This window comes from Pteropus vampyrus, unplaced genomic scaffold (genome assembly GCF_000151845.1).
Source record: "Pteropus vampyrus isolate Shadow unplaced genomic scaffold, Pvam_2.0 Scaffold39, whole genome shotgun sequence".
NCBI lineage: Eukaryota > Metazoa > Chordata > Mammalia > Chiroptera > Pteropodidae > Pteropus > Pteropus vampyrus.
The window spans coordinates 11,473,241-11,481,959 of record NW_011888820.1 but is presented as its reverse complement, the minus strand read 5'-3'; the positions used below and the strand labels follow the sequence as shown (position 1 = coordinate 11,481,959).

The window sequence follows — 8,719 nt, the reverse complement described above, 5'->3', positions numbered from 1 at the left end:
GGATCAGTATATTACTGGTATAACTCAGACAATAAATTGTAGTTTCTATTAGTAGCTGATTTAATATTCCCTATAAATTTTCACCAGCTAGGTATTAGGAAAAAACAATTTTAATCTGAATTCTCTTATTTGAACAACCTCTTTTGGTATCCCAGGCTATTGAATAAAAAGTCAATTTTTTTTCTCTCCTTTGCCCTTGGCTTTCCCAAGATGTTTCCTGAGTGTTTGTTCTCATGACTGCGAGGTAAAGGTATCGCACATGTGTATTCTTGAATTGGAGACATAGAATATCTCTAGCTCTTTACCCACATGACTATTATCATCGGCTATGGTGTGATTCTTCCCACAGGTATAGATATTACTAAGTACATACCACACAGCAAAGAATTTTGTAGGCATTGGGCCAAAGTGGTAAATAAAACCCAAAATTCTAACTTTCAGAGTATACATTCTAACCAAACAATAAAAAAATGAATAAAATAGATTATTCACTTATTATAAGTTCGATAGAAGAACAAAAAGTAGGTAAGAAGATGGGGAGGGGACTCTTATTAAAAGGTCATCAGGAAAGTCCCTGCTGAGCAGGCGACATTATAGTAAAGATGTGAGGCCATATACCACACAGGCCACCTCCAAGCCTGTACATCCCAAGCTAAGACTGGTTTTTACATCTTCTAATTATTGAAAAAAAATCAAAAGAATATTTTTTGCCATATGAAAATTATATAAAAATTTCAATATCAATGTCTATAAAGTTTTCTTAAAACACAGTCATGTCCCTTTTGTGTATTGTTTACTGCTGCTTTCACACTATAATTGCAAAGTTGAGTAGTTGCAACAGAGGTCTGGTCTGCAAAGTTGAATATATTAACTCTTTGGCCCTTTACAGAAAAAGCTTGCTGACTTTTTACCCTATAGAAAGAATATTCCAGGGGAACTTTTTAATTTTTATGCCATTTGTTAGTACCTACAGGCTTTCAAGTTAGAGCTTTATTATAGCTTTTATCCTTTGCTATTTACCTATATTAAGATAATTTAATGTTTTGCCTTAATTAAACTTTTGATATTAATATTATGATCCATAATTTAGTATTGGTTGCATTTAACTGGTATGTCTTTGCCAATCCGACCTTTCATCCTTTCTAATTCAGGTGTCAATGCCCTTGGGCCAAAGAGATCAAGAACCCACCTATTGTTAAACAAAGTTAGGTTTATAATTCATTGCAATGGGTAGACCACACACCATAAAAAACCATGGAGTGTCTCACTAAGAGGTTGTTATATGGTTTGGGTTTGTGTTAGGTAGTTTGGAAGAGGGCTCGGGAAAGTAAAAGGCTAAGAATTAGATGATGTCATCAAATGTGAGAAATTTTATGATGATATCTTTAAAAGTCTATGAAATGAGAAGAATGAAACAAGGCTAACCTAGAATTGGTATAGCCTCAGCAGTCACTCATATTAACCAAATTAACCACGGGAGGGGTATATCTGAGCATATTTGTGGTTTGGGCAATCTTCTCTTTCTTATCTGTGTTCAGACAGGACTACAGAGTGGCTTGTTTGTCTTGGCCATTATGGTGACAGAGAGACTTTCTTTTGTTCTGTGAAATGATTAATGTCCAATTGCAGACTACTGTGGGCTACTTGTGAGGACAGGCTGAATCCTCCTAGCAATCCTAAGCCTAGGTGGTATAGAAAGAAGGTAACCAAGAATTCTTTATCCAAACTATTCTTCAAAAATAAAGGCAAACTAGAGATATTTCCAAATAACCAAAGACAGAGAATTCACTGCTAGCAAACCTGCTTAACAAGAAATACTAAAAGAAATCCTTCAGTGTCCAGCATTCAGTGCTTTCTTGTATATTGTATATACCTCAAGAAAATGTTTGCTTTCTCCATTAAGAGTTTACTGTGCACTAATTTTCACGAGTCTCACAATCGACCTATAAAATTAACAACTACACTGATGAGGAAACCAAGAATCAAAAAAATCAAAGTATTTGCCAAAGATCACTCAGTTTGTAAGTGAGTGGTAGAGTTATTACTTTATTCCAGGTCATTCTGACTCCAGGCCTAGCCTCTTAACTATTATATTCTACTGCATCCACATCGAATGCCTGCCTTCATAGGTGTTTCCTCTTTTTGGAATCTCTCCTCTTCGTCAATCTTCTCCAGGTTAACTTTAGTCTAAATAGGCATGTCCTTGGCCTTATGTACCATATCTGTTTGCTCTTGGTTATAGGTGGTCTGCAACTTTAAATATTACATATGTCTTGCATTTCCAGCACCTAGTAAAGTCTATTTCCAGTACCTGGTCTATTGAACATGATCAATAAATATCTGTTAAATGAAAAAATGAAAAAACAAAAAGAATAGAAGTTCATTTTTAAGAGCCTCTGGAGTCTATATATTTGAATCTTTTTGGCGGGTAGTGCACTTCTCGGCGCACAGTAAATACTCAGTAAAGGTAAACTGCTGGCTGACTGCGCTCCTTGTACTTAAATGTGCTAGTGCATATAGATGCTATTTTCTTTTAAAAAGTCCTATAAATCATTTAGTTTCTCTTGGACATCTCCTCTTTAGTCCATGAATGTGCAAAGCAGTGGTTAGGCAAGCAATGGTTATACATTAAAAAGTATTCAAAGACTAGAGTTACTTTTCTTCTGACTCAACCAATGTGGGGTTTTGGCATCTTACACCACATGCAAATGAAATAACTGAAAATGGTCAAAAAACAATTGAACATATTAACGATGGGAAATTATTTAATATTTGAGTATTATTCGTTTAAGTTCCAACATGGTGACCACCATTGTTACCAGTAAGAAAACATCTTGAAATAAATGCCTGGGTAACAAGAGAGAAAGAGGAAAAAAAGAGAAAAATTGTTGTGGCCTGTATAGAATAGACCAAACCAAGTATTCTCTTAAAGGCTGTTTATTAGCCGGTGGCTGTCCTGTACAAAGGAGCAGCCCCGAAATGCCAAGATACAAGGTTTTTAAGCCCTAAATCCCATTCCTCATTCTGTCTTAAACACAAAGGTCCATCTTTCTCCTATTCACTACCTGTCAACCCACTGGTCAGGTGTGCAGGCGGGGAGTACAGAAGCAGAAAGCCAGTTGTTAGAATGTTATGTTCCTATGGGTGATTGCCTATGTTCCCATGGGCAATAGCCAGTGTTCCTATGGGCGATGGCCAAACAGTAATTTTCAGCTTATATACAATTGATTATTTTTCATGCCACGCAAGCAAGCAGGGTTACACAGGCTAAAATTGGCAGTTAGCGTATGAGCTCATTGTTACAAGTTTCATGATTAACAGAATGCGTTTAGGGGTTCCAGAAACTAGGCCTAAGGTATAGACTTCCTTTGTCCAGTTTCAGGTTTTAATTATTCTTTAACTCTTTCACATTTCAGCAGGCTGTCACAAAATGATATTTGCATTTACATAGCATTGTACCCTTCCCATAATGATTCACAATCATTCTGTTTCCACCCTTAATGCGACACAAGCCAGGACAGTTATTATCCTAGCTTTGCTTACAGTGTTAAAGACACGAGACTAAATTATTTTTTGCAAAGTGATGAAGCCAGCAAGTAATATAGCTGAGACTAGGTATCGGGTTTTCTGAATCACAACTTAATATTCTGACACATTTGAATATTGCTACACTTGCAGCCAATTAGTCATTGTTTTGTGATCGGGGGTATATTTGTTAAACAGTGCTACCACCTGCTGGTAAATTTTCCAATAGTTCACATATAGCAAATCCTAAAATAGCAAAAAATTAAAAGAATAACCAATTTGTTATTACGACAATTTATCTACTGCACTCTCTAATTGTACTTCCAGTTGTCCTGTCATGTCTGCTTAGGTACTCCTTTATAAAGTAGCCAAATGAATCTTGCCAGATTGATGTCTAAACATTTCTTTTCTCAAAAATGTATAATTACATTACTTTACTTTCTTGAATATTAATATTTGAGATAGCATTTTACTGAACTTTTATATAATATAATTTCAAATTTGATGCCTTCCAATAATGTAAACCAGAAATCCCTGATTCCATGTGCACATAAGACTCATCTGGTGAAGTTACTTAAAAACACACATTTTTACCCAGATTAAATATTGTTTCTAGGTATGTCCGTGACAGTGTTTCCAGATGAGATTAACATTTGAATCAGAGGACTCAGTAGATGCTCCCTGAAGTGGCCAAGTATCACTAATCCATCAAGGGCGGGAATAGAATAAAAGGCAGGAGGAGGAGGGATTCCCTCTCTTTTCCCTGCCTTGCCAACTGAGCTCCTCCTACTCCCACATATATATCTTATCGGTTTTGTTTCTCTGGAGAACGCTAATATACTAGACTTCTCTCCTGAATATTCTAATTTTCTCATTTCTGGGATGTAGTCAGGAAAAAATATTTTTAATGAGCACCCCAAGTGATTCTCATGAGGAAAGTTGCAAGGCTTTGATTTAAGCAAGTGATTTATTCTGGTTCTATCCATAGTGGGCTCAGTGAGTCTGATTAGGTCAAAGGACTTTTCTAAAACTCAGTTCTTTATAAAAGAAATATGGAGACTGCAGCAGAATCCAATCGCTAGCTATTCTCTAAGAAACTTCCATTGTATACATCCTATGTCTGAAATAAAAACATTTGGGCAGTCATAAAATTTATCTATGGAAGACAAACCCATATGTGGTAACTGAATTTTCACAAATGTGACAATTGGAAAAACCTTGTTTTAGTATTTAGTCAGTAATGTTTTCATTCCAATTATTATCCCACTGTACCATGAGAGCTGCCAAAAAACATTAACCTTATAAAATTAAGAAAGAAAAGAAAAAATCTGTCAATATCAGTGGGTTTAGGAAAGAATTAAAGCATTTTGTATTAGATGTTTTGTCATAATCCTTTACCCACTCAGAGTCTAATTGGACAATGCCAAAGCAGAAAGATAACCAGGAGAGACTGTTAAGAGATTCTTGGCTGTAATTGCATTAGTTTACAGCCTCCAGATGCTGAAATCCAATGCCCCATAATTAAGAGAAAATTAGTGAAAAATTAGCCTTATTTAGAGTGTTTGACATGTAAATGAATGATGTTAGAAGTAGAATCTGGTTGAAGACAGATTGACCTGGGTAAAGGGAAATGAAGCTAGTAGGTGCCTTACAGACCTATTTCCTAACCCATCATGAACTTGTAAAACCAGTACTGGCATCATACAAGATATTTCAGTGAATGAAATCATCTGTGACTCATTAAAACAGAGGATGAGATTAGAGAAGCTCTATGAATCCCGCTCCTCACTCTTTTGTCCTGACTTACCAGCACTTAGTATCACGTAGAGCTAAACCTTCCATGTGGTAAACAGGCAGATTCTCCAAGAATGGGCTGCCTAGGCCTGAGGTAGCTGGTCAGGAATTGGCTTTGCCATTTCATGCATAAGATTTTTTTATTCATAGACATGCGTTCATGTGGTCATTAATAAATCCTCCTCATCCTCCCCTATGTTATATATCTCTACAGGAATTGGCTTTGCCATCTCATGCATAAGATTTTTTTATTCATAGACATGCGTTCATCTGGTCATTAATAAATCCTCCTCCTCATCCTCCCCTATGTTATATATCTCTATCTGTTATACAACCTCAAAGCTGCCCTTCAGTTTAGCCAGACTTTATGTATGAAAAAATGTGAGCTGTGATAGAATAGCAGAACCAGGATAGTCTCACACAACAGCTAGTCCAATCATTTTTCTTATTGACTAAAGGACTCCACTGAACTGCTTAATCGAAAGTGACAACAGAGTGTAGTATACTTTGAAACTTGGGTATGTGCCAACTAGAACATCAAACTGTGCCCTGTCTGGATGGGAGTGGTTCCTTGGGCACATAACACCAAACTCAGGGGAATTAACTTTATTGAATGGTCTCAAGTACTAAAATTCAAGAAAAATATCTCAATTTGAATCACAGAAGAAAAAATAATCTCTTGATCTTTATTCCATATTCCTACTAAATATATTATCTAAATTTAGAAATGATAGGCAGATATTTCTAATTTTATAGTGGAAAAAAACCCCATCTTTTTATATCACTTGCCTATTTTAAAACCCTTCCACAGATCTCCTTTATCACAGTAAGTAGCAGTAAATTTGACCATACCTCAAACCTAGCAATCTTTATTTATGCTTCTGTTTTTCTCACTTTGAAAGTCCAATCCATTTCCAAGATTCTCATTTCTATTTCCTGAATGTCTTTGAATCTGCTCAGTTCTCTCCATCTTCAGTGCCATCTAGTAGCCTAAATTCATTTGACCAAGAATATTAAAATAGCCTAAGAAATCTTCCTGTATTTAGTCTCATTAATCCTGTATTCTGAACTCAAGACTATCTTTTCAGAACATAAACAAAATATTGATATTTTGTGCTCTGCTTGAAATCCCTCAAATCTTTAATTTCCCTTAGGAGCTTGCTATTTTAAATATGGACCATGGACCTGAAGTAACAGCAACACTTAGGATATTAGAAATGCAGAAAAGCAAGCTCAGTTCTAAATCTAATGAATAAGACTCTGCACATTGTAACAACATTCCCAAGGATTTTGAATGCTCATTAAAGTGTAAGAACCACTGCATTAGGATAAAATCCAAACTCATTTACATGGCTCACAAGGCCCTTCATGAACTAGCCCACTTACCTTTCCTACCGTTTTTCTTGACAATCCCTATCCATCCAACCTATAAAGATGCTTTTATGTCTCTTCCTCCTAGATTTTCAAATTGTACTTTTCAAAATCCTTCTTTCCCACAGCACCCCAACTCCTTCCTGGCTGACCCCTACTTGTTCTTTAATTATTCTCCCATGAAACTTTCTTTGGTAGATTGAGATAGGTATTTCAACTAGGTACTGTAATGACACTTTATAGAGCTTCTCTCACTATTGTAATGGTCCATATCCTCCATTACTGTAAGCAATCTTGAAATAGAAATCCAGTTTAAGCTATTTATTGTTGTATATCCAACACCAAAAATTAGCACATATTAAATGTATAATATTTACTCAATAAATGTTGAGAAAAAAAGATACCTGGTAGCCTAGTTGATTTTTTTCCCTTCCCAGCCAAACTATGCAGAATAGTAACTTTTTTTTTAATGTCCAGAAAACCTAATTCTGGAAACCTAGGCTGAATGTAGTAGAAGGATGTACTCAGACATTCACTTGGACACAGTTGGGGAAGAGGAGGCAATCCAGAAGGCAATATTTCAGGAAGAAGATAAATCCAAAGCCTCTTAAACTGTCTAGGAAGTTGTTAATCTGAAAGTGACAGTCAACATGAGAGATCTAGGTGTGTGTCAACGGGGAAGACACTGAGTAAATCAGAGGAGAGCAAGATGGCTTGAAGTAGGACAGAGAATCTGGAAAATTTTACAGAGTCAAAGAATACAGCTTGTAAAGCGAAGTCTGTGACCTTAGGAATGATGGCTCAAGGAGTAAATAAAGAACCAACTGTTCAAAATTTTATACTTTTTGTTCTTACAAGGATATTTCTTCTTCCCTCTCTTATTCGCCTACAAATAATTTCCACTACTTAATGCAGTGGAGGATTTTACACTCCATGTGATGACATTTGCATTTTTAAAAGCTGTTATACTTTCTATATCTGCTATGTGGATGCTAGGAGATCAGTGATAGTAAACAGAGCAAATAATAATGAAAGCTTGGACAGAGACTGTGGCAGTGAAAGTAGAGAGGATTGGATACATTTGAGTAATATCAAAGAGGCAGGATTGATCAAATGGATTATGAACTGAAATGTAACTTTGTTGGCTGTACTTTTAATACCTTAATATCCGATTATATCCAACACATTGCTGAAGAAATTGTAAAAATAAAGTCTTCGCTTCCTAGGCCAGTGCTCAACAAAGAGGACATGTTCAGTTAGAGCATGAAGATCACGAAGCCCAATGGCAAAAGGCCAAGTGAGTTCTAGTATAAGCATCTCTTAGACTCTCCTTGAGTTGAAGATGAATTAGGGCCCTGCTAAGTTTGCTGAATATAACAGCAGCCAAGGAGATTAAAGTTGATGGCAGTCAGAAAGCTATTTTGACCTTTGTTCCTATTCTTCAATGAAATCTTCCCAGAAAAACCAAGTCTGGTAAGTACTGAAATTGGAGAAAAAGTTCAGTGGGAAGCACATTGTCTCTAATGCTCAAAGAAGAGTTCTGCCTAAGCTAACTCAAAAAAACTTTACAAAAATAAGCAAAAGTATCCCAGAAACTACACACTCTGACAGCTGTGCATCTGTGATCCTGGAGGACTTAGTCTTTCTAAGTGAAATTGCCGGCAAGAGAATCCAGGTGCCAAGCTCGTAAAGGTTTATTTGTACAGAGCACAGTAGAACAATGTGAAACACAGGTTGAAACTTTTTCTGGTGTCTATAAGGAGCTTCTTTCCAGGATAATGAATAAAGTGCTAATAAGCTAAGACATAGCTATCCTATATAGGCTTTTGTTCCAGAAGCTACCACAAAGGTCTGATTACCTAAAACTACTTACTACCTAAGAGAGTGACTTGCAAATATTTTGATGAGTTTACATCATTTTGCTGTACTGTTTTTATATTGCCAAGAAAATAACAGGAGAGAGATCTTAATAATACCTCATTAATACTATGTACGTTCAGCACAGACCAAAAGCCAACTTTGAAAATAA

At 36.1% G+C, this 8,719-nt stretch overlaps 1 pseudogene; it reads left to right on the top strand.

Annotated features, from left to right (window-relative positions):
• Positions 1-7,938: 7,938 nt before the first annotated feature.
• Positions 7,939-8,492, top strand: LOC105290913 (annotated as a pseudogene).
• The last annotated feature ends 227 nt before the right edge of the window (positions 8,493-8,719 follow it).